General features: G+C 40.5%; 1 protein-coding gene across 3 annotated transcripts in view; it reads left to right on the forward strand.

The window, feature by feature from the left end:
- ARHGAP24 (Rho GTPase activating protein 24) overlaps positions 1–25833 on the forward strand; it is a 246748-nt gene that overhangs the window by 39826 nt on the left and 181089 nt on the right. The window contains exon 1 of one of the 3 annotated variants that reach the window (XM_085058127.1): positions 22306–22684. The exons of the other annotated variants lie outside the window; for them this stretch is intronic. The gene's annotated coding sequence lies outside the window, so the exon portion shown is untranslated. Of the gene's footprint in view, positions 1–22305; positions 22685–25833 lie in introns of those variants that run through there. 3 annotated transcript variants of the gene reach the window in all.

The raw sequence follows: 25833 nt of genomic DNA on the forward strand, positions 1-25833 counted from the left end.
AAAGCAGCAATTACCCTCCTCATAGCTGTAATAATAAAGTTCTTTTCTGATTTAAAAGAACAGCATGTTGAAGCATTAAATTTTCCAGATGAAGAAAGTACATTAAAATAAATGAAATTAACTTAGAAGCTTCTGATTTATAGTACCAATGGATATGAAGCTTTAGAAGAGTGTCTTGTTCAGAAGTTTAAAATTAGAGTATCAATTTTATTGTGGGAAACGGCTTCTTTGTAAAACTGAAAAGACGAATTCCTTACTAGTTTTATCACTTATTTATTTTTCGTGGTATGATTCAGACAGAGGTTAAAAAGTCAGCATGTCATATTTGACAATTGGTGACTCAGCCCAATTAAAAAAAAATCACGCCTCCAATGAGAAATAGCACTCTAGACTGCCTTTATTGCCCAGAAGTCTTAAGAATTGTTGGTTCTTTCCATGCACACACATGAAAATTTATCAACTGGTATTTACTGTGCTTTCCTTCCAGGGCTTACTGCCCTTCCTGTGGGTGCCAAGAAGAGGACTCAGATTAACTTTTCCCACAAAAAAAAAAAAGAGTTGGGGTGCAGTAAGGTCAGCTGAACTGCTTGGAAGGAGGAGTGTTGTCAGTCTTTTACTAAGTAAATGTGTCTTTAAACTTTACCACCTTCACAAAGAAGGTACAGCACCAATTAGCAATATTTAGCAACTATTGCGTTCTGAAGAAATTTCCCAATTTATTTTCCTCAGCAATCACTTTCTCCATTTTATGTTTTAGTGGTGTGTCTGATTGCTTTGAATGAAACAATAATTATGTTTTCTTTCATTTACTATGCAGAGTTGAAAGTATTTTGTGAGCACGTAACTTACTATTTCCCTGTCCCTTTTTTCATGTGTGTGCTATAATAGTAACAAAAAATTAAAATTTTATATATATAATTTAAATATATTTGGTATGCCGGATTCTCTGGCATGCAAACTTCTATGTAATGGAAATATGGTTAAATAGTTTCTTTAGTAAAGGACATCTGTGTAGTTGCATGTGTTTTATAAGCAAACCTATTCAATTCTGTTGACGTAGAGATTACACTGCAGAATTCTCCAGTGTTAAACATTGCTGGCATTTAGCCTGTAGAGATTTTACTAGGATCTCAGATCCCACTTAAATGTTTGTTTTTGTTTTTTTTTTTTTTTTAAATGTCAAAATAATGTGCAATTTTAAAATCTAAAGATAGTAGTTGGAATACCAGTTTTTGTTTCTAAAAGGATTTATACCTCTGAGCTGCTTCGGTAATTTCTTACATTCCATTTACACAGGTAAAATTTCTACATTCAAAGTCGAATGAAAAAACCTTGGTACATTTCTGTTGTGTAAAGATAAAATGACACCAGTAATTGGAAAACAGAAAATAAGTGTTCTATCTAGTTTGTGATGAGTTCCAATGTACATCTTAACTATTTAAAACTCAGTGTTATTTGATGACAGTGATGTACACTTGCAAAGTCTGCCTTCCTAGTAAAAATAATGTAGAGTAGTGCTCTTCATATCCTTTCTAAGTTGCTTCAGAGGCTGAGAAGACTTTGGGATCACAGTATAACTCATGTTGCAGATTAGTATCTACTCTAACTATAGTTCAAATGTTTCCCTGGATTAAGTAGAGCATGAATATTGTCCCATACTGGCATACCCAGAGAATGTTCCTGAATTGTGTACTGAGGGTGGCTTGGTTAGGATGGGCAGGAGAAGATTTTCAGGAGTAGAAATGCAAATTTTGGGCCTGTTGTCAGCTTTATTTGTGACCCTTTGTCTTCTGCACTCTGCTCTTTCTGTTCTTATACCTGGAGAGCGCTCTGTTTGTCTGTGCTCAGCTGGATGTCTGATTTGGTGCAGATGTTTCACGCCTGAAAGTCAATTTTGCAGAAGAGTTTAACTGAGAAAGGGGTTAAGGAGAGGCTGCTTGAGTTTATGCCTGAGTTAGGTCAGCTGTCCCACATTTGGGAGCACAAGCACCAGCCAAGGGCAGCCTGTTTTGTGCAGTTAGAGCAAAAAGGCTTCTTTTGCTACCTTTCCCATTCTGATAAACTGAAGTAGCTCTGACTGAACTTCAGTTAACTCTTGCGTTCTACTCATGTGCCTCTGTAGTTTGGCTCAGTCAAAACTGCCCTTTCTAGAATAGTTCATGATTTAAGCTCCAGATACTGCAGTAAAAAGAAAAACAACTGAACAAGCGAGTGATGGATCCTGGGATGAGATCATTGGGCAAGATAATGAACAGCTCCTTTCAGAGATGAAATACTACTGTAATTCCAGCAATGTTCTGGCTATCAGAGTTGAGTTACTATTGCCTTGGAGGTTTTGTAATCAGCCTGCTGGAGTGCAGCCTCAGTGCAGCCTCCTGTCTGCTAAAACACTCCAGTTAAGTGACTGTCTTGGTGCAGTTATGTTCCTTTATCAGACGCATTCACTGCAGGCAGAGACATAAGAGGGCAGCCTTCTGTGAGGGGATAATCACAACTGGACAGGCAAGTCAGCATAGAGAAGACCAGCAAATGTGGAAGGGTTCATCAGTGAAAATCTGTGAGCCTGTGCCTGAAATGCTCATTTTTCCCCACTTAAAAATCCAGTGCTTTACATACCTTACGTTTTGTGTTCATCCTTTGCTGTTGTGGGATGCTGTAACTGTAGCGCTCGTTAATTCTAAAATAGCAACCATTTTCTGTGTATGTGGTCATGTAAGACTGAGAAAGTCAGACTACTAATCTAGAAAAGGTTGAGGAAGAAGAGATTATTCTCAAATTATTCTAACTAGGGAAGCTGCAGCTTTTTTGTCTGTATTCTTTGGATGAAGGACAAACAGTAGTTGGTGAGGCCAGACCAGGCCTGTAACAGTCACAAAATATTTCAGGTTGGAAGGGTCCCATAAGGATCATCAAGTCCAATTCCCTGCTTCTTGCAGGACTATTTAAAATTAAACCATATGACTAAGAGCATCATCCAGACACTCCTTGAACTCTGTCAGGCTTCGTGCCATGGCCACTTCTCTGGGGAGACTGTTCCACTGACCACTCACTCTCTCACAGGGCCACTCTCTCAGAATTTTTTCCTGATGTCCAGTCTGAACTCCCAGGAATGCAGTCTTGGTGAAAGTTTGAGCAAAACAACTGTTAAGATACACAATTTAAAACAGTCCTGTGGGTAGCAGACACACCTGCTGGGTCTCAGAGATCTGTCTAGTTATACTTGTTCATGGCTGTCTTGTCTTCACTAAATATTGTCAGTTGCTGTATTTTCTTTTAAACCAAGCTTATTGGAAACTATTTCCTCTCTGATGAAATAGCTTAGTGTTGACTGGATGTTGCTTAGTTTTCCTGCGCAGGATGCCCTACCAAACATGTTTCAGCTCTGCATTGCTTACACTGTATTCTTCTGTTAATATAGTTCTTGTGCAAGATGGTATTTTTTTCATCAGCAATTTGCTGACCCTTTTTCCAGTATCTTCTGATTTTTCTCATAGACCATACTTCAGAGACTGCAGGAAATACCTAATTATGAGTAGAAATAGCATGGAGTAGTTATTTAGAAGCTTCCAGAGTAATCTCTAATGTTTTCCAACCATGTTCTGAAACATTCTCTATGTTTTCAGGCTTCAATTTTTCAGCAAGTTACTTACGCTTGCTTTGTTATGTAGATTTAATCTAAAGATTAGCATGAATGCAAGAGCACTGATAGATTTCTGTAATAGGGATGGGACAAGTAATTTTGAAAACAATATGAAATGAACAGTTCAGGTATCCACAATGCAGGTCTACCTAAAGCCATTTGCTTGTGTGAATACTGGTTTTAGTGTGGCATTTTGTAAAGGTTTAATCAGAAGAAAACAATTCAACATACTTCAGTGAATTTTAATATCTGCATTTTACTGTATTCTTTCAGAACTGTGGATGATCTGGCCTCCAGCTTGCTGAGGCACAAAGGTACTACTAATTACTGAGGAAAATGAATGTCTGTTTTTGTGAGCTAGCAAGGCTTTCAGAAGTGATGTTTGAACTGTAGGGTTTTTTTTAAAAAGATTTGGTTTACCCTCTTCTTTTATAAGAGCTGAGCTAAATGTTTACCTCTTTGGAGACACTGAAATGAAGCAGATTCAGGCTGTGGCTCTGATGTTGGTGTTTTGTCAGTTTTCTTACAGTGAAAATTGCAGTAGAGATAATACTCAATACAGGTAAAAAGAGAATTTCCAACATTTTACACAGAAGATCATTGAATGCTGCTTTTGCAGAGCACAGCTTAAAATGTGTTTTGTAGCCCTGCTCTCTTTGTGTGAGTTTCCTGGTCTGTCTGACCTTTCTGAAGTCACTCAGCTCAAAATGGCCAGCAGATGGATTCTGTTGGTTAAGTCAAGCAGACGAATGGCACTATTGTGTTCATACATGAGCCAGCAGCTCAGCTAGACTACCAGACATCAGTAGCAGTTCTTAAAAGTAGAGCTCTGAAGGTGCTCTGTGTGGTGGTGCTGATGGAAGAAGGCTTTCGTGCTGTAGAAGTAGTGGATCATAAAAATTACATGTGACAGCCAGTGGGGAAACTCAGCTATTGCAGAGGCCCTGTGAAAGGCTGAGTGATGCTGAAAAACACTGGTGAAATATTGCTGCTGATACAAACAAGAGGCCTGGAGGTTGATCTTGCAGATACTTGTCTGTGTGTTCTTTTTAATACAAGGAAGTAATTTATCAACTGGAGTAGCTGCAAAGGTAGCTAGGAGAGCTCTGTGACAAATGGCCCAGAATCCGTGTGTTGATGTGAATGTGTATGTGGAGCTTAGTCTAATTAGCAAATACACAGTGTAGCATGTTAGTGCAATTATTGCCTGTAAAGGAAACCATGGCCATTGAATGTGGTTTTTCACCATCTGGAAGGTGGGGACATAACCTGAGCCATTGTTTTGCTAATACCTGTGAAAGCTAAGACAGAACACATAATAAACGGAAAAGATTTGGTGGGAGTCTTGTCAATGTTTCCTGTTCTTTGGAAAATGCTAAAGAAGGAGTATGTTTACTTTTTTGGTAAGGGACTTGGGGCTGGGAGGAAAATAAGCTGTAATTTTCCATTAAATATTGCTTGAAGTTGGAAGAGGAAAGAAAATGAAGAGTCCTAACATCAAGGAATGCCCAGATCATAACATGCAGACAGCAAAGTTCTTAGGTTATTTTAGGTTATAAAGGGTTATTAAAGCTACACAAAATTTTGTTCTAGGTAAACCCCCTAAAATCAGATGTTGGAAAAGGCTTTGATAGTGTAATTTCCATTATGGGATTCCATGTTAATTAAAGGTGAAAGGTACTGTGCTTTTTAAGGGAGCTTAAATGTTTAAGGGAGTTTAAGATTAGAGATACCTTACAGAAGAATAGCAAACAAGATGGTAATGATGGATCTAGAAACATGGTGATGAAGAATAGATGGAAACACTTTGGATGGATGTCTGAAATATTAGATCATTGTTGTAAGAAAAAAAAAAGTGGGAGCAGTGTCTGTTGAAACATTTTATGTTTTTAACAAATAATAATTTGTATGTCACGCTGAGTATTGAATTTTCATCCTAGCTAAGGCAAACTTTTACATTGCTCTCAATGCTATCAGAAATGTGAATTTTTGGCTCCTCAGTGAAAAGCTGTGTCAAATGTTCTTCCTGACTACAACAACCATCCTTTGGTGCTTGGCAGAGCAGAGCTTGGGTGCTGTTCCAGTTGCACAGCAGCCCTGGACTCCAAGATCCTGTTTTAATTTTCTTCAAAAAGCACTGGATATTCGGAGTGAACAAGATGATGAACTTGTCATTGAGTAAATAGACAACCAAATTACATCCAGAACACAATTACACTGCTATAACATATGCTTTTATTTTATTTTAATAATGGTCTTTTACATGTGCTGCTCTTGCCATGACACAGACAGTAGAGAACCTTATCTGAAAGTCTGCACCATGCACTGAATTTGTTTAATCCATTTTAGAGTAAGGGCAGAACTGCTGTGCTGAGCAGTCTTTTAGCATGTGGCACAAAATGTATGCATAGTCTTTACAGTTTCTGTTGGAAGCATTTTGCTTGTTTGTACATTGTCCCAGGGTGGCACGTGGCTAAGAGAGCAATATACCTGTCTAGGAAACAACTGTTTTCTATTTCCCAAAGCCCAGTAGCAGAAAAACGAAGTTTTTACTGAAAAATGATGGCTGCATTTGTACTGGCTTTTAAAGTTGACTTTTCTGTGTGTCTGTAGCAAAAGAATACAATGCCTGTGTTGACAGGGTGGCTATAGGATTCAGGAGGAATGCTGAGCTGTTAGGTTGTATAAATGAGTAATGTCTTGCAACAGTTGGCCTTGACAGTCTTACACTTTCTTAAGCGGATTTACAATCATCTAATATTTGCACACCTCCTTTCAACACTTAAAGCATCAGCTTCTCTTTAGTCACCATAAATCTAGGGCTATTCTTTCAGGAGTAAGTTTCCCCCAAGTGATTTCAATGACCTGAAATGCTAAGTGAGATGGCTGCACCTTTAATGAGAGTGATATTTCTTAGTTCATCACCAGCTCTGTTATAAGAGAATATTTGCATTCTCAGTTGGCCAGCAAGAGTCTCATTATAGCAATTTCCAGATAGAAAACAGCTGAATGCTGAAGCTCAGCTTTAATTAAGTGTGCTACATCTAGCTTAGCTTCTCTAACAGGCTTATGTGATGAAATACCAAATAATTAAAGGGATAAGGTAGAGTAATGACTAGGAGTTATGACAAAGAACCAAGTCTGGTTTCTTTTAATCATGAAATGTTTTTCTTTTTCTGTGGGTGGACTTGAACATTTCAGTCCTTGTGGCTCAGTTCACTCAGCTGAAGAAATAAATGGTTATAACACTCCTGAAAAAGTGAAAAATAGTTGACAATAACCAAACAAGACCTATTATTTTTTCTGGATATTGATACAGAGGAAAACATGAAATTGTGATGAGTATGGATGAACTTTTGGAAAGATTAGAACTTAGACGGTTGCTGCAAAGACAATTACAGTTGCTGTGGCTTTGATCACACATAAAGCTGGAAATTCATTAAGGCTCTGTGACAATGCAAACTTTGGTAATTTGTTACCAGAACTCTCTCATGCTGTAGTTTTCACATTCACTCCTTCACAGTGCAGTTGAAAATTATTTTTAAAAAGTCAAACAAAAAACCTCCAAATGAGTGTCAGTTGTAGCTAAAAGCATCATTGAAACACTACACTTCCCAAGCATTTGGAAACCACGCAGCAACACCATGATTTGATTCAGACATTTCCAGACTCTGGACAGTGGACTGCTTCCAATCTTTCCTCTTTGTTATCCAAATTTTAATTTCATGCTTTGTAAAGTTGCTGTGAGATGCTAATCATTACCTCATGGTCAGCTTTGGACCAGCTCCCACAGTGCTGTGGTCCCAGTGGTTTGCAGGAGCATAAAAGACGCTCTAGTGCTTTTCCCCATCAAATTAAGTTCTTGCAAGGACCATATCTTCATGCTAGTGCTCCCACTGCATTACTGTACTCTTAGCTTTTCCCAAAGGAAAGCCAGGCTTCAAAGAAGCTGGGCAAGGCGAGACAAAATGCAGATTTGCTATTGTAGGGCAAGATTCCATTTAGAAAAAAAAAAAAAAGAGAAAATCACCACCAAGAGTTCAGCAGCATGGATTCAGCCTTTCTCTTATTTTTCCATTCTCCCGGTAGTGAAATAATTGCAGTAGCTATTTAAATATGTCTGGCAAGCAGGAATATCTTTCTCTGATGTCCTGAGGAAATTGGAGAAGAGTAAGAAACAGAGGGATAGTCCAGAGGAAAAGAAAAAATGGAATAGCACAGAGGGAAGTCACTGTCTACTTAATTTCACTCTGTTGCAAACTGTTAAGGGCTTTATAGTTTGACAACGACAGAGCTGTCATCAGACCCCACTGTCAAACCTTAGACTTGTGCTTTAACTAGTTCACCACTGGCAACATACACAGGATCAAATAATGTGTTGCATCTTGTGACAAAGCTGAGGTACACAGAATACTTTGCAATTGTACAAAGAATCACGGAAATATAAAGAAAAGGGTCCCAGATGAAAAAGAGGACTTTTTATCTGCTTAGGAGCTAACTAGTTTTTTTACTTTTTTTGACTTTTGCATGTGGCTGAATTTATATGCCCTTATACACCAATAATTTGCTCAATATGGATCTGAAAATGTTATGTGTGGAGCTTGGTGCAGCCTATTTCTAGTGATAGAAAGGGCAAATCCAGTGTGAGGTTTTTCAGTACCTTGGGCTGTAATTGTCATCAGTTTGTGTTCTTAGTTAATGAGCCATTCAGTACTTTATCACAGAAATGGGAGACTCATGCACAGTTTGTACCACTGAATTAATTGTCAAGCGTGTTCATGCTTGGCAGCTGAGTGTTAACTAGTGGCAACCTGTCCTGATGAAGCAAACAGCTGGCTTTGCTTGACATGCTGGAAAAGAATATATTATATTTTTGTTAGAGGCTCAGAAATATCAATTAAGTGTTGGAAATGTGCTTGAGGCTATGAAATGGCCACTTTGATCCAGGATTCCTTGTTGTTTGGACTTGTTCAAGTGCTGAAGTTTGGTATGGCCCATTGTGGGGATAGCTTGAATAGAAATAACTGTATTGTAGACAGCAATTATTGTTTTCATCAATATAACTCATCATCAAGGCATAGGCTTTTGCTTAGGTCCATTTCAATACTCTTGTCCTTTTTGCTTGATCATTGGATTTATTTCACAAGGTAGAAATGCTAAAATACTTACAGAAATGATGTTACAAACTGAAAGCATGAGCTGTGGGGAAAAAGGCAGGAACCAACTGCCCTGAGTATCTCAGGGAATCTTGGGTTTGGTGAAAGGAGGGTGAGAAGAGTTGGGCAATTTGGAGTCTTAAAAAAATGATGTGTGATTAAGATTTTGAGAGACTGTAGGTATGTAAGTTGTATCAGTGACTTATGTGGTTTCCTGGGTTTGTTGCTTTAATGCAGCAAACTTGTAACTTTAGGAAAGAAAAAATGGGATCCAGAGAGAACAGATTGAAGAGAGGTGTAAAGGAAAAAACCAATGCTCTAAGGATCCAGGTGACACTGTAAACCACCAGACCATGTCTGAGTGCTTTATCATGTCAATAAAAACTCCCCCTTTCTAGTTTAGTTTATATGCTTCATGGAAATTGAAAATCTGGCCTTGGAATATATTTAGAAATCTCACAGGATTTATTGTCTGATATTACAGTAATGTTTTTTCCCTGGGCTTGACAAACAACTCCAAAAAACCCCAACCTCTCAAATCACTGGAGTCTTTCCATCCTGTTCTTGTCAGTGAAATAAAAATCCATTTATTTGACAGGAAAGCTGCTAAGTGAAAGTACCCAAAGCAAATCAATTCTTCCTAAAAATTCCAGAAACAAAATGTAATTGGATATTGTATTGTGGCCATCCTGCCCATATTAGGAAATAAATTACAGCTTTTCAGGAGCTACTCTATTTAAAAGTGAATTAAATTGTTTACTTTTTGATCCAGATCATCTTTTTCCTGTCCGTTGCATTCTGTCACAGTTGTCACTGGTTGCATCTCACCCCATGCTCATAATAAAATGTGTCATACCTCATCTCATACACAAAATGTCTGGATTTTTCATTAAGAGTGAACAGCCAGTATAAAATAGAGTAAATGCTTGCCTTCAGCCTGCAAAGGATAAAAACATTTATTATTTGATGATAATATTCACAAAAGCAACTCACAGAATTACTGACTTCTCAGCCTGTGCCACCAAGGGGCACCCACAAAATACATGTAAAATGAGACTGTGGACTAAAATTCCATAATAGTTTATTGGATGGTAAAGACCTGGTGAGTTTGGCTTATGATCTGGTAAAGTTTTCCTGTGGACTGCTCCTCATAATGTGAATGTTAATGACTGTCTTTTCAGCTTTGAGCGACAAAGGTAAAGCAAGGACAAAAAGCTCTTCCCTCATTCTGCTAACAAGATTTTCATATTTCTGTGCTGTCACTGTGGTGTGGTTTGCTTTTTTTTTCTCCCAGGAAACGTCCAACTGATTAATGTAATTACATTTTACTAAAATCAACTGTGATTCACTTACATTAGATTTCTGCTTTTCTACTTTATCACATGGAGCCAAAGGTTATAATTCACCCTCTCAGTTATTCTCTTTACCAGTCCTGTATTTTTTATCCTGGTGATGACACATGTTCAGTGTAATTAATAGAAACATTTCCTGGTATGGAAAAGAGTCTGCAGGTGGTGTGCAAGAGCATTTAACCTTTGAGTTCACTGGAGACAGGGTGATGGACAAAGTGACTTAATATTTGTAAAAATAATATTAAAGCAGCAAAGGTGCAGTGCAGTTTGGCAGGAGATACCAGGCCTATCTAGCAGTACATATCTGACTGGACAGTGGTAAAATGATTCTGCTTCCCTGATCTGGCTTGTGGATATTTATTTCTTCTTCGGGAGCCCCTTCCTATGTCCCAGTTGCCAGTATCATTTTAATAATCAGGATGTTACTTCAGGTAGATGCCCACAGATAGGACCATGAAGCACTGTTGTATTTTAGTAGGTTTTTATTGCCCTGCTGCAGCTTATAGCTGGTCTGCTGTTTTCAGGCTTTGAAGAAGTTTAGTTACTGAGTCCCCTTCTCATTTGCTCTCTTCAGACTGTTTACACCACATAGTGGGACCAATACTGGGCTACTTTTTACTTCCCTTTTTCAGACCATCTACATACCACCAAATATGGAAAAAAAATTAGTTCTCTCTGATTTTTATGGTCTGGGTAAAAGTTGGCAAGGCATTATTTACTTGTGCTCTATACAGTTACTTGAAGATGTTTCCTGATCTGTCAAGATGGGATTCACAATCCAAATTCCTCTTTACTTTGCTACCAGTGCAATGAGTGTGTGACTTCATCCTGCTTCCCTGCAGCAGAAAATACAGAAAATAAAATCCTGTGCCAAAATCTTTGAGAATTAAGCCTGGGTATCCTACAGTCACGTTATGCATATAAGGTTTTTGTTGCTTCCTAATGGAAGCACAACATGATGGGCATTGTAGCAACAGAGAGTCATTGTCCTGGAGAGCTTAAGTTGAAACAGATGTGTTAGAAGTGGGGGAGGAAGAATAAAGACATAGAATAGCAGCATGGGTTTCCCAGATTTGCTTGGCTGGCAGAAACTTGGACTAGAACTCCAAATCTCAAGGCCCCTAGCTCATTGCTTTTTTTGGGCTGGATCCTGCTCTCTGTTTATACCACTCATGACATCTGTCTCATTTTTGAGACTTGCCAGGTAGGTTGAAGAAAAGAAATTAACGGGACATTACCACTGCAGTATCCATAAGTTTCCAAAACCACAACTACAATTTTTTGAAGGGGGAAAAGTAACAGTGTTTTTCTGTTTTGGGTTTGTTTTTTTTTTTTTTTTAGTATCCAGTTTTGCTGAAATGTTCCAGTTACAGGATTGACTTTGCATGACTTGTATGCAAACATCAGTAGGAATGGTTTTACAGTCTGGGATGCATTTTCCTACTCTGAATTTTTCAGCTCTGTTATCATGTTAGCAGTGTAGCAACTCACTGGAAGTGGAGGGGAAGCCAGTCTCAAGAGTTTTGCATTTTCCGTTGCTTCTGGTCCCCAAGGTCTGGCAAGCAGGAAGGCTCGGGTTGCTACAAAGCCCTGGTCTGTGTTTGACAGCTTGGTTCTGGCTGAGAGCTGGCAAGGATTTTGGCAGCCACTCTGAAAGGGATTTGAACCCCACTGTGGGCTTAATGGTAGATGCAGTGTGATCCAGTTCCACAGAAAGTTTTTCCTTGCGTAACCAATCACATTTTCTTCCTGGTCTGCAGTCTGTGTTGTTTGATCACAGTTTGATGGGTGATGGGGGCTTGGGTGCACTTGAGCTTGGTAAATATTATCATCACACAGATCCTCTGATACTTACAGAGAAGGTTGTCTTTTTTCTTTTTTTTTTTTTTTTTGTCTGATGGCAAAAGCTTTACCTCAGATATTCACAAAATACAATAAATGCCAGTGAGGTTGTGACATCCTAGCCTGGGGCAGGGGGAAAAGTGACTTATCAGGAAAAAGGAGTTAAAAGAGGAGAAGTTTTAAACTTGTTAGTGCTTTGAACATCCTGTGAAGGGCTTGTGGAGATGAGGCAGATGATATTATTCCTCTATCAGCCATCAGTTCCATGGCAAATGCTCCTTACAGGTCTCCTAAGTGGACAATTTTTGTTTGCTGCTGCCTTGAAGTCTTTCAGAATTGCTTCTCCTTAACTGGAGATTAATAGATCTCTAGTAGCAAACACAGAGGGTCAGAAGAGACATGTGAGGCTGCAGATGCGGTCAGGTGCATAAGGAGAGGAAACTTAAAGGTACTTTCTGAAGTGTAATTTCTGTTTAGTATTATTTATCTGGTTGTTTAGCCTCACTCGCTAGCTGTTGGGATTTAGTATGCATCCTTATCCATTAATTTCTGTTCCCCCATACCTGACACAGACAGTGATGCACAGTGTGAGGCAGGTGTGAATCTCTGGGAGCCTCTGTCAGATCACTCCCTTGTTTTTCAGTATTTGCTGTAGAGTCTAAATGCTGGAATTGTGTATTGGCTTAGAAATGCTCTTGTCTTCAAGGACTGAAAGGTGTCAGCTTCCCTCACAGTGAGAGAAACTGCATGACCAAGGCCTTCTGGAAGCAGCTGTGGGTTTCCTAATTTTGGGAATACCATGTCTGATCCTAGTTTTGCCATTTTTGGATCTGGATATCTGTCAAAGGAGGCTTCTTCCACAACACTGAAGAAGCTGGGGAGTAGCAACTGTTGATTGCTATGCCTGGCTTGTTTGTGAGGGGTAACCAGTAATCTGTGTTTGCAGTATGTACTGCCAAAGAGAGATTAGATTAAATTAAAAAGAAGATCCAACAACCCAATACAACCTTCATGCCAGATCCTTTATATATGTATTTAATACAAAATCCACCAAATCTGGTTAAATTGTGTGATGAAATAGTGGAGTCAAAAAAGAGGGGTCTGTATATCATCCATCTTGGATTTTACTGCATGAAGTAGTAATCCCCACTGTTTTTGTGACTTTTAAAGCATTATTTGGAGTTCTTAAGGATGGGAAGCATTTTTCTCCTAGAAGTAATAGCCTTAATTACCTCATTGTTACAAGAAGTGACTCATTTTGTTTCTGTGGCTGCTTTGCTAGAGGAGGAGGTCATTTGCCATGACACTTTGATAAAATCTCTGGAATTAAAAACTTTGAGTACACAGGTCATCAGGCATGCATTAGATTCTAGAAAAGACTCATAAAACTAAATGAGGCATGTGGAGATGAGTGCAGCAGCCTTTATTGCCACGATTAGGTATCCAATTACGTTGCTTCTTTTGACTCTGATTTCATGTAGCCTCTGCTCATGGCATCACCTCCACTCACTGCATCTCTTTTGTGTCACATTGAGCAAGTTGTGGCAGGGGCTTAAGATAGACCTCAGTGGCAAGCAGAATATAGATGCTTTAAAACATTCAAATGTAAAAATCCTGTTCTTGTTGGCAGGGTTATTTTTGGGTAAAAGGTCTTGATGAAGAGGGGAGTATCCATAGGGAGCTCTAAAGGGAAAAAGAGCAGATGACAATGGTATTGCAAGAGAAACCCAAGAGCTAGTTGAGGGGGTTTTTTTCTGCTGAAAGGTTTTTATTAAGCACCTGAAAGGCACAAAATACATCTCAGAAGTACTCTGAGTCAATTGGATGGCCTTGAAAACAGCTTGTATGTGGGAGAAGAATGGACAGGTACTAGAATGGCTTTTATATATGGGATAGCAGAAAGATGTGCCTATTTATGCTTGATCCAAAGGGGAGCACGCTGAGTGGCAGATGGGGCTTTTTGATTTAAAAGGTAAAAGCCTTACTTTTGCTATTAAAATCAAACAGCTCAAGAACTGTCTCTAGTATTTTGAAGTAAATGCCACTGTCTGAGATAGAGGTTTATCTGTCAGTCATGCCTCTAGATGCATCCAAGAGAATGTGAGAGAAATGACTTTGGACTGCTGTGTTTTCTGTTAATACATAGTCTGTTGCTAGAACTATCTCTCACTTGAATCACCTGTTGGAATTTGAAGGCTTTAATTGCAAGATCCTCAGGCTTTCCTTACCTCTAGTTCTTGTGAAATGCAGCATGAGGAATGGCAAACACTGCTGCAGCTTTGAGTGCTCAGCTTCCCAGTACTCTAACTGGGATCCAAGCTTACCATGAAAATGTGATGAAACTACTCAGGATCAGCAATCCCCAAATATGAGTGGGATTGCATCTTATCTTTTCTGATGAGACATATCTCATCTTTTGGCTTTACTCTGCTGGTTTAAATTTGTACCAAATAATGGATGCAATAAGACCAGATTTACAGTACTGCAAAATAGTGTATAACACATTAAAGATGAAGTGCAGCAAGAAATGCTAGTGAGATGTAGGAAGCAAACAGTGCACAAGCAAAAGGCATCTGAGCTGTAACCATGTGAACTTTTATTTCAGTTTCTTCTTGTCAGGACCACAGTGGAAGGGAAGCAGTAGATAACCAAGTCCAAGTGATCCATATTTTGGTGAGGCACTGAACAGTTCTTAAACCATTTTTCTCCTGGATGCCTAACTAGACTAACTGTATGGTTGAAAAAAGTCCAGACATTTACTGATATCAGCAATAAAATTTTAAAAAGCAAAATGAAAGAAAGCAACAGCAGCTTTAATAAAAATGTTTTCTGTGCTACGGTAGTAAGAATGCATTCATAACACTAAGAGAAAGATGGCGAGTCTCCTGGAAGGATTTAGATGAAATAAATATTGTGCACTGGAGATGCTGATCAGTAATATTAATACATCATGATATACTAATCAATGGCACACTGACAATGTAAGCTATTCAGAGCAGTAGCAAATGATAACTTACCTGGAAACATTTGTTGCAGGAGTAAGATGCTGGATGTTACCAGCCACTGATGCAGCCTACTTGCATCTGGCCTTGGAGGAAGTGGTGATGGATATTCCAGGATCACACTTAAATTATTGTAGAACATAGATATTGCAGGCAACATCCTGCAAAAAAATAATCTGTGGATTTACCAAAGGACTAAGTTTCCCCTGGCATAAAATGTGTTGGTGATAGGAGGTCCAGATTTTCTTCAACTACCATATTTTTGAGACACCCAATCTGTGACAATTGCTACCATGATGATGCAGTAATGCTAGAAAGGATACTTGCATGTGGAACAATGTGTGGGGAAAGGTGAGATTTACATGATCTGGCAAATGGTATGCTCCATTTGTAAGGCATTATGTAAGTCCTAATAGTAGCAGTCTTGACACTGTAACTTTATTGGACAAATTCAAGGCATTTTAGTGCTCCTTTTTGACACACTCTTCAAAATAATCCTTCAATAATATGGAACAGAATAATTTGTTTCCATCACTCTTGCTTACTTTTGCTCACTAATGAAAGCTGACCCAAAAGCTATTTGCAAGTTTTTTACTGCATTATCCAAGTTGTCAAGACAAAAATTTCTAACTTGTCCCTGGTGACTAAGCCTGCTGTCTTGTGCAGGAGAGTGTTTTGTGGGCGAATTGTGTAACAATTGCCTTTAGTTTTTGCCCTCTTATTTTTTGCTGTGGTCATGTTCATCTTACCTTTGATGCCCTTTGCACCTGAAATGATGTAGTTCATGTAGGGGGGCTTGTCAATTCAGAGCTGAGGTCCAACAGGTTGGGACTAACCTCTGGGAATCTGTGCTTGTGTTAAACATGGGTTTTGTTAGATCCTTCCTCCTCATGTGCCACTAGGGTAAAATACAATGCAATGGCTGCGTTGGCTTTCTCAACTAAAAAAATACAGGCATTTCCTACTGCAAGTTGTTTGAGCCACTGGTTTCCCACCCCTCTGTGCTTGTTCTTGACTGATCTCATGTAACAGTGACTAACTCAGAGGGTGGTGTTTGGCTGCAGATGTCAGCAGAAGTCATTGATGTGATAAGACAAGGACTTGAGCATTTCTATTGCACAAGGCACAATTCGTGTCAATTTAACTGTACCATTACCTTTGCTTAAAGGCTTTTTGTTATAAGAAAGCATAGGAAGGAGAACTTGCTCACCTGAGGAGGATGTGCTCTGTGCTGTTTTCATACTTCTCCTCAGAGATTAGCCCTAACAGGTGAATGAGTGTCCTCTGCACAAGGTGTGCAGACAGCTCATTAGAATTCACAGAAATTGCGAAGTACAAACATAGTGGCACATAATTTCATTGTTTAGGGTTTTCTGAACTCTTTACCTGCTGGTGTAACAGTTAAATTCATCACATTTGATGCAGTTAGTCCTGTGTATTATTCCAGGTTGACCGTGGGCTGCTGTTTTTCCCTTAATTTACTGTTGCTTTACAGGGTGGCTGTTTCTGTTTTTCCATCTAGCTTATTAAGAAGCCATGTGAACTGGAGCCCCTGTTTACTGTTGAAGAGGAACAGTCACTTCTTAGTGATTTGAGAAGATTGCTTGGCCAGCAGTGAACTCCTCTGAGCTCTTAGGGCTTGTTTGTTTCCCCTACTACTTTTCTCCTACTACTTTTCTACTGCAATTGCTGCCATGTTGCTTATGAAAGTGAAGTTGCTCAGAGTCTGCATCTTTGAGGTGAGACTATGCATTTAAACACCAGTTAGCAGGAACATAATTCTAATATTAAGTTCTGTTTGCATTCTTGTGTATATACGTTTTAAGTGTATCACCAAAAATAAAACCTGACACCCACCCAGTATTTTTGGGTTTGCTAATTGGGTGCTCCAGCTGCTAAATAGACAGCTGAGGAGTTTTCTGTAATGCATTGCAGAATATAAGTATAGATGTTAATTTTTAAGGGGAAGAAATCTTGTTTTGCAGTGTCAGTGTTCCCAAGCGGTACAGGCTCAACAACCTTTATTTTCATGTGAATTTCAGCATTTAGGAAGATCCCATTATTTAGACTTTTTTTTTTAAACTCCTTAAAAAAAACCCAACATTATTTTTGCATGGCACCAAGTACTCTGCAAAATGTCTACTGTCAAATTGGGAAGAAAACACATGTTGTACTTTTATATTTAAGGGTTCTCCTTTCTGTATAGAAAGGAACAGAAGTAAAACTTTCTGTTCTAAACTGCCTTAAGCAAACAGGATCCAGAATTTCCCTGTTTGAACTCTGACCTATAATAGTAAATCAAGATTCACTGCTGGAATGACTACATTAGGAAGGGAATTTTTAATTTCTTCCTAAAAGGTATGGCAGCACGTAAGGATACATATGTTTGTGTTCTGTGCTTCTGACCAAAGACATAAGGTCAGTTACCTTCTGCCTGTCCTGTGAGTCTAAAGGAAACTTGCCTTGTAGCTGGGAAAGAATAGTATGTTTATGCTAGTAAGGGCTAATTCCAAAGTAATCTTGGAGGAAAATTTAAAGATGTTTAGGAAATCAAAGCCAAGTGGTGTAATCTAATCTGAGATTCTGGCAACAGCCTTGTGAAAAAATCAAGTCTTGTAGTCAGTGAGTGCTTTAACAAAAACATTAGTTTTAAAGCCCTATGTTGATGTTCCTGATCTTGGTTGTCTTGTTTCTACATTTCTGCATTGATCTGTCACACTTTATCATCACTTTAACTATTGAAGCTTTTATTCTGTGCCTTCTAATGCTTTCTCAGTTCTAAGGAATTAATATAATTTGAAGCACATATTACATGAGTGGCTGTCTTTTCCTCAGTCAGAACACAGTGGAATCAATTTCCTTCTGTGTGTCCAGAATAACCTTGTTTTGTTTTTCATAATAATTTTAGTACAACTCTAGACTCAACAATCTGAACTTGAAGGAAGTAGACCAGATAAAATTGTTTGGACTCTTATAAGAGGAGGAGAAATTCTCTGCGGAATACTGACATCCAACCTAAACATGAGGTTATTTGGAGCACTTGCACAGAAAGGAAGAGAGAAGTGATGAAAAGCTTATTTTTCTTTTTTAAATGAGTATTATCACAATTTCATGTGATTTGATGTATGACATACACATCTTAAGACTCCTACATTAGTCCCAGTTATCTAGACTGGAAAACAGAACATGTAGCTAGGAATGATGGTGTTGAGTGCAACTATTGTGGGGAAGGTTCAGTTGCCATACACAGGGATGGAGCAAGTTATAAGGCAGGGAAAGCAGAAAAATCAACAAACTGGTAAGGAATATTTTGCTGCAGCTGGGGTAAGAGGATATGTAAATGGCAGGATATCCATGGGTTATTTGAGATAAAATGATTCCCAGCTGGACAGCTAGATTTTTGATAGATTTGAAGATACAGAAATTATTCAAACATTCTTAATGACTTTGAGTAGAAGTTTCCTGCATATAGAAGGAAGAACTTAGCACTTTTCAAACCATTCTCAACATGTCAGTTTTTGGCCCTGTCCCTGAACACTTGCATGCCTGTGCTTTATGGCTGTTAGTGTAAGCAGCTTTACTCATTTGTGAAACATCTTGCAGAATCTGTCCCTAGGGAAACAGTAAAGATTCAAGCCACTTTTCTGGGTGCTGTCTATTTAATCTGAGTGTGGCTTTTCCTTTTCTTGCTGAGGACTAAAGATACAGGAGTATATTTATCCAGTGAGCTGCAGTTGTGTTTTCTAACTTGTGGCCTTAAATTTTGATGACACTTGCTATTTGAAATTCCAGTTCTTTCCTTATTGTCAGCTGTACTATTGGATAAACAAAGGAAATAGTGGTAAGCCAGTACTCAAAACTATCCAACAAAAGTTAAAACACTAGTGTTTGAAAACATACTGCCTCTTCCAAAATAATCCAGGCACTGCGGGGATATGACAGATTTTGTTTATGAGTGAGTTAATGATAAATTGAATTGATTACCATGAGAATGAGGATGGAAAATAACTGTCCAGTTTGTTCTATTGAAGAACATTACCAGTGAGAATAGGGTGAGAAGATATTTCCTGAAATGTAAAGTGAATTTAGTACTGTCTGCTTTGTTGGTATTAGACAGAATCTGCAGGGGCAGCAGATGCCCTCTGGGTTTAGTTACATTGCAAAAAAAAAAAAGCAAAAAAAAAAAGCAGTGTTTCTTCCAGCTTGCTTAGACTTTTGTCCACTTTGCTTACCAGGCTGCACAGATCTCCGCAGAGAAGTTGTCTTCCAAAGACTATGTGTATGTATGTTTATATGTATACTTGCCCTAGGAACATGTTTGCCCAGGGAAGGGGGATTACCTTTGGAACTGCTTGCACTTGGCCAAGGGTTTTCTGTGCCTGAGCAAGGCCAAACTGTCTGTGGCAAATGCAGATTTCCTCCTTCCTGTTTGATTGTTTGGTAAAGTGTTTCTAGTTTTTGTCAGGAAATGTTCTGGAAAAAACGATGTGTTTTTCTTCCAGAGGAAAAGATTCAAAATCTTAGTTCCCTGCCTTGCAAAGGTGAAGTCTTTGAAGTGTGTCAGTTTTAGGTTTGGTATCTATGGAGTCAGATAGGAGCAGTTCTGATATGAGCTGGTACCTACCTGTGCCAAAACAGTCTTTTCTTTGCCTTAATTGTGCTTTGCATGGAGTTGGATAAACTGCTTCCAGTTACAGTCCTGCTCCTAACTGGCTTTTCCCTAAGGTAGCTAATGAATGACTGGATATTGATGATGTGCACATAAAAAAAACACCTAAGGCTGAAGGATTTCAATGCTCACAAAACTGCAAATATGAACTGGTTTATGGTCTAAACCTCCACTTCAGAAGTGCATCAGCTATCAAACCACAAACAGAGAAAACGAGCTGGAGCAAGTGACCACCCATAAGCAAAGTAAGGAAGAAAATTCCAACTACAAAAGGTCTCCTCATTGTTATTTGTAATTTGGTATTGATAGCCAGACTTCATATGTGCAGTTGTTTGAGGATGTGAGTGGCTTTGCAGATCAGCTTTTGAAGGAACCTGCGTTGTGGGCACAAGGCTGTGAGCTGCCTGTCAGGCACAAGCAAGTCTGGCACAAGACCAGGGGTTTGAGTTTACCCAGTGCTGCAGCCAGCAGTTCCAGTTTGCCCTGCAGCTTGCTTCCTGTGTGTCCCTGTGCTTAGGAAGTACATTGTGCCACTCTCCTTTCTCTACGGTAGCTGGAAATTTCCCTGGGGTTACTTCTCTCTTAAGAGAACAGCATAGTAACAGAACAGTAATTTGCTATACTTTAAACAAGAGGTCTTGTGTCTTAATACAGCTGTTGTTCAGATAAAGGCACAGAACTGGGGAGACAAAAGTTACAGAAGTGCCTGGGTTAAATTTTTATGTAGTGTCGATAATTGTGATGCATAAAGTGAGGCTGCCATACACACAGGCCCCTCATCAGAGCAGGCATGGTCCTTGATGGTGGAAAGCTTTCCAGCCCACTAAAAATGTTTTTTCTAGTGTCATTCTGGCTGTTCTCCCTCTGAGCCTGAATTTGGCAGCCAAGCAAATTGAAGGCCAGCATAGGTATCCTGCTGTGCATATGTTTAATTCTGTCCTACCCATCATCTAAAGTTTGTGCACGTTTATTTTCTCTTCCTGAGCAGCCATGTATGATACACCCTCTTTACTCTTAAAAAATTACATTGGCATAGAGTCAGTGGTTTCTTCAAACTGGAATGGGTCCTGGGAGAAGCTGAGTTTTGGTGGGGTGCAGCATGCTGTTCCAGATGCTGAGGACCTCTGTTGGCCAAATCTTTCCATTTGGCAGGGAGATCATAGGAGTGAGTTTGCTCTGCCTCCTCCTTGCTTTGTCTCTGTGGATTTCTTTTCCAGAGGCAGGAGCAGGGACCAGCCCTCATGCTTAATGGCTTGCTTAGTTGTCTTTTCTGGCTGGTTGTCTCACAAAAAGCTGGGCAGCTGAGGAAAGTGCCTTGGGTATTCCCCTCCATAAATGTACTCATATCTGGGCTGACTGCTGCCAGCCCCAACCCTTCCTGCAGCATTAGTGAGAAGCAGCATTCAGAGTTTTATTCAGTATGGATAACCAGGTACCTGAATTATTTTGTTTCTGTTAAAAGCAGAAGCTTCTCCAGTGCAGTGGTATCCCATTATCACATGCAAGCTATGACATGTCACCTGCTACACTATGTAAATATTCTTCAAACCTCATCTATTGAAAAACCTCATAAATCTGCAGAATAAATCAGAAAACTTATTGCTTTCAAAAGGCTGTACCTGTTGTCGTAGCACTGGGGAATTTTTTAATGCTTTCACACTGGGTGGAGCTGGAACCAGCAAACACAAAACTGTGAGAAATGGGTCATGGGAGGGAAGTCGGTGGGAGTGTCTAGATTTGTCCAAGCTGCACTCATCAGACGCTGAGATTCTCATGCAAAACATTTTTCTAGCATCTAAAGATCTTCCAGCTCCAGTCACTGGAGGAACACTATGTGCCTGGTATGTGTAGCTGAAAATGTGCAGGATTTTGTTGTTAGTGTGTACTGAAGGCTGAACCCTGCTTGGGCTTCAAAATGAGGTGTTGTGACATCTTCAACTATCATTATTAGTAATTTTTTTCTTGTGATCTCGTTGTGGTATCATATTAGAAACTGCTTTTTGTCTCATGATGGGGATCTGAAAGAAGAGACCAGGAAACAGAGCATCTAGGATTTTCCGAGAGAGGCTGTTTCCACTGAAAACCAATGCTGTGGGCTCTGGTATGGTGGCAGGGAGGACGGAAGTTCCTCGTCATTCCTTGCCCTCTATGAGTGTGGGGAAAAGCAGAGTGCAGTCTCATGCTTCCTGAGTCACCCTGGAGCAGCATGCATCACTCCTGCCATCCAGGGAGCGGACAGCAGCTCCCGAAACTCAATTACAGCTGCACTTTCCATCCCAGTTCCCCCATTTCTGCTGTGCACTTGAGCCAGAACCGGGCCTTAGGACCGTCGTTGTGCGGGCCCATGGATGAGTAAAATCCCCAGTCCTTCTTAGAGAGAGCTAAGCCGTGCTAAGTTGGAGGTGCTGTTGGAAGTGGCTGAGCCGGGGCTGCTCGGAGCGTGTTTAGTCCACTAAAGCTGCATCACAGGCACAAAGGAGAAAGGAGAGGGGGCGGCAAAACTCTGCGTAGCATCTCGGGCTGCGTGTGTCCCCTAGGAGCGTGGCAGGGTTAGGGACAGCAGGGAGCCCGGCGGGCGTCCCGGCGCTGGCATTCCCAGGGCGTCTGGGGAGGCAGGCGCGTTCCTCCGGCAGCGGAGCCGGCGGCGCGCCCCGGGGCTGCCAGCTGCCCCTGAAACCCGAAACCCGAGGGCCGGCCCTGGGAGGCCGCCGCAGCCCCTCGGCCGGCGCGCACAACACATCGCACATTATCCATCACCCTCGCACGCCGCCGCCCCGCCCGCCGCCGCGGGCTGCCCCCGGCGCGGCTCCCGGGGCACCCACCGCGGCAGCCCCCGTGGCATGGTGGCAGCCCCGCCTGCGCGCAGGTCGCCTGAGCGGCTGAGGGAGGGGGCAGGAAAAGAAACTTGTGAGCGCAGCCGGGCTGCGAGCAGCCGCCGGCGGTGCCGAGCGTGCCCCGAGCCGCCGCCGCGTGTATGGGGGAGCGGGGCGGCCGGAGCCCTGGTGCGTGAGCGGCAGCGCACGGTGAGTACCGCCTGCCCTGGGGACACTGCCCGGCTCTGTGCGGGACCAGGCACTGCCGTGGGGGTGTGTGTGTGAGACAGCTGTTCCTGCGTGCTCTCTGAGTGTGCAGGCATCTCTCAGCGTTCTTCTGTGCTGTTATTTCTTAGCAGTACTAAACACTTCCTAACGATCTGTTTTTGTTGGTTTCAGGGGTACAGGCTGAGTGTGTGTCATCTGACTACTTGTTGACTTGAATGCAAGTCAAGGCTCTTTGTGCTTTCTGCAGGCTTGGGTTTGTGATGGTTGTCTTAAAATCTTCCGCTTTCTGTGTAAGTATCTGTAGCAGGCTTTGAGAGATAAGGTCCTCACTGGGACAGATTTTGTAATGAGGACTTTAATTGTAATAACAAAGGAGTTAGGGAATCTTCCGTGGGTTTTTAGAGCCACTGAGTGGATCTTTTTAACCTAAGGGAGTAATTGTGTTCTCTTTTCCTTCATTGGGAAGGAAATTGGAGGTAGTATTTGTCTATCTTTCTTTGCAGTAATATGCATGTGTGTTGTCAGTTTGGGAGTTTTCTTCCAGCAGGGTGGAGAGTATTAAATAATTCATGTTTGATGTTAAAAAAATATTTGCAAGACATGACTAGAAGTAAACAGCAAGGGCTTTTTTTAGATAGGTACCTTTGTCCTGAATAGGTAGAAATAAGAAAACAAATTTCCTGTGTAGCACAGTGGCTTCATAACAGAATTTATCTGATATGAAACTGAATTCTGTTTGTCTGTGCTAAATAGCATGGTTGCTGGGAGAGGATGATGATAACTCTTATTAGATCAGGAGGTATTAAGATGCAATTAAGTTCTTCTGTTGTACAGTAGTTCTGTACCTAGGAGGTGACAGTAACTTCTGTACATTCTGGGAAAAAGGATTTCCCATGAGGTAAGAATTAAGGGAGTGGGAGTGGGACAAGCAAAGCATCTTGTCCTATCTAAAAGTCATTGAAGTAGCATCTTGTAGTCACAGAAGGCATGGAGTTACAGGCAGAGGAAGAGAGAAGGAAGAATTGAGAGTCAAGTGCCTGTCTGCAGTCCCGTGAAATTTTCATGTTGTGGCAGGTTTTGTTATTGCAAAAGCCATCTTCTGGTTCGTGATAGTGACAACGTTAAAAATAAATGTGCTTAGAGCTTGTTTCTTTGTGGATGGTATCTAAAGTTATTAGACTGTCTCTTCTTTGGTTGTTGTGCTGTCTCTCAGCTGCATTCTTCTTCTCCTGTTCTGTACTTGACTTTCAGTCTAATGAAACTAGCTAGGTCTAGTTTGGAATAAATAAGGTACCCATACCAAAAATCCCAAAATCCAAACAAAAAAACCCTCAGAAAACAAAATGGTAATTAAGTAAAAAATATAAAGCAGTGTAGAAAATTCAACTGGAAACACGATTCTGTGTGGAAGGCATGACTTCTTTGCACTATAAGGTGATGTGCTGCTGGGCTCAAGTGAGAGGGAGGCTGTGGGTTGTTCCTTGAAGACATGGCCTCTCCTGTGTCTGCAGACTGGTGCAGGAAGATCACTTCTATTTGTGGCTCTGTAACTAGGTTCATTTTTCTGAAGAGGGAGTTTAGAAAGACAGAAATTAAGATGCCTTTAAGAAATGGCCCAGGTAATACTTTCAATTCCTGGTAAGGCTGTGTCTTCAGAAGCAGGCAGAATCAAAACCCCCTGTGAGCTCCATGTGCAGCTGTGGCAGACAAGCATCTCTCACTGCTTGATTCAGTATCTTGGTGATTTTTTTAAACACACCAGGTGGAAGAAAAAAAAGGAGTTGAAATTCATGGTGGGTATTTTGAAGTGATTTGCATCTGCTGACTTTAAACAAGAGGTCTTGTTTAAAGGTCTTGTCTTCTGTGTAGACTTTTTTGTGTTTTTTGTGATCTGATGGCTTTTTGAAGTATGTTTAATTCCTGGAGCTATAACTGGCTCTCTCTATATTGGACAAAAGGATTGCTTGATAAGATTTTTATTTTAAAGTAATTTCCCAGAACAGAGTGTGACACTTCTTCATATTGGGGTGGCATTTGTGTTGTACACTGTTTTGAGGGTGAATGTATGTTAGCTTTCAGCCAGGGAGAAAAAGAAAAGGTTGTCTTCTCTTGGTTTTCTAAACCAAGAAAAGCATGGCAGGAGAGTATCTGGTACAGTTCCAAGTCTGGAACTTGGCTGTCTATTGTGTTGAAGACTCCAGGTAAGGTGAGTGGCTGATAGCGTTGGATGATAAGGAAACACACAGCTTTTAATGAAATTTACTACTGCACTGCTAGTCTTGGGAGAGATAGAAACTTAAGAAGGCAGTAGAGGCTAAATTTCCAGTTTAGATTCTCAGTCTTCGTGTAAGACTACAGAAAGTGTGAGTGGTAGGATTTAGTGTGTTAGTCTATTATTATTACTCTAAAGCAAGGATTTAAAGTTAGAATTGTTTTTTATAGTTGTTGCCTGCATTTATTTAGAAACATCTTGCTTAGGTTGCACTTTTTAAAATTGAAAGCAAACAAAAATATAGGAAAATACCAGGCATCTCAAAGATGGATATACTGCAGCTTCAGCAACATAGCAGACATCAACAAGCCCTGTGTTGAGACTGTAAAAAGACTCCTCAGTTGCAGAGGTGCTATCAAATGATGCTGAAAACCCAGCCTTACAGCAGTGGGGAAGGCACACAGCCTGTGGTGGCAGTGGCACTGTGGGAGCCAGGAGAGGCTGCTTGGCCAGGGCAGCTCCCAGAAGCTGCTGGTTGGTGTGAGGAATCAGCTCGCTTCAACTCCTCTGGTGTCCCAACCTCAGCAGGACAGTCACCAGCTGAAGCCTCCCCAGCCTCATGGCTTTGTCATTTTTGCTTTCACTGGGTACCCCCAGGATGAGCCAGCTGTGGCAGCCAGTCTGTGGGTGTCTGATCTTGGTGTGAGGAGCTGTGTGCTGAGAAACTTCTTCCTCTTCTGCAGCTTCTTGCACATTTCCTGACTCTTTCCTTCTGCTTCACCATTTTGCCAGTTACGTTTGGGTGATCAAATTTGGTATACTAAGGACTGGAGTGAAGCTGTAAATTGGTTTTGTACTTAATTGATTATGGATCCAAAATAAACCATAATGGTCCTTGATTAGCTTCTGTTATAAGCTA

Source organism: Lichenostomus cassidix, chromosome 4 (genome assembly GCF_008360975.1).
Source record: "Lichenostomus cassidix isolate B80296 chromosome 4, HeHo_3.0, whole genome shotgun sequence".
In the NCBI taxonomy this organism is placed as follows: Eukaryota; Metazoa; Chordata; class Aves; order Passeriformes; family Meliphagidae; genus Lichenostomus; species Lichenostomus cassidix.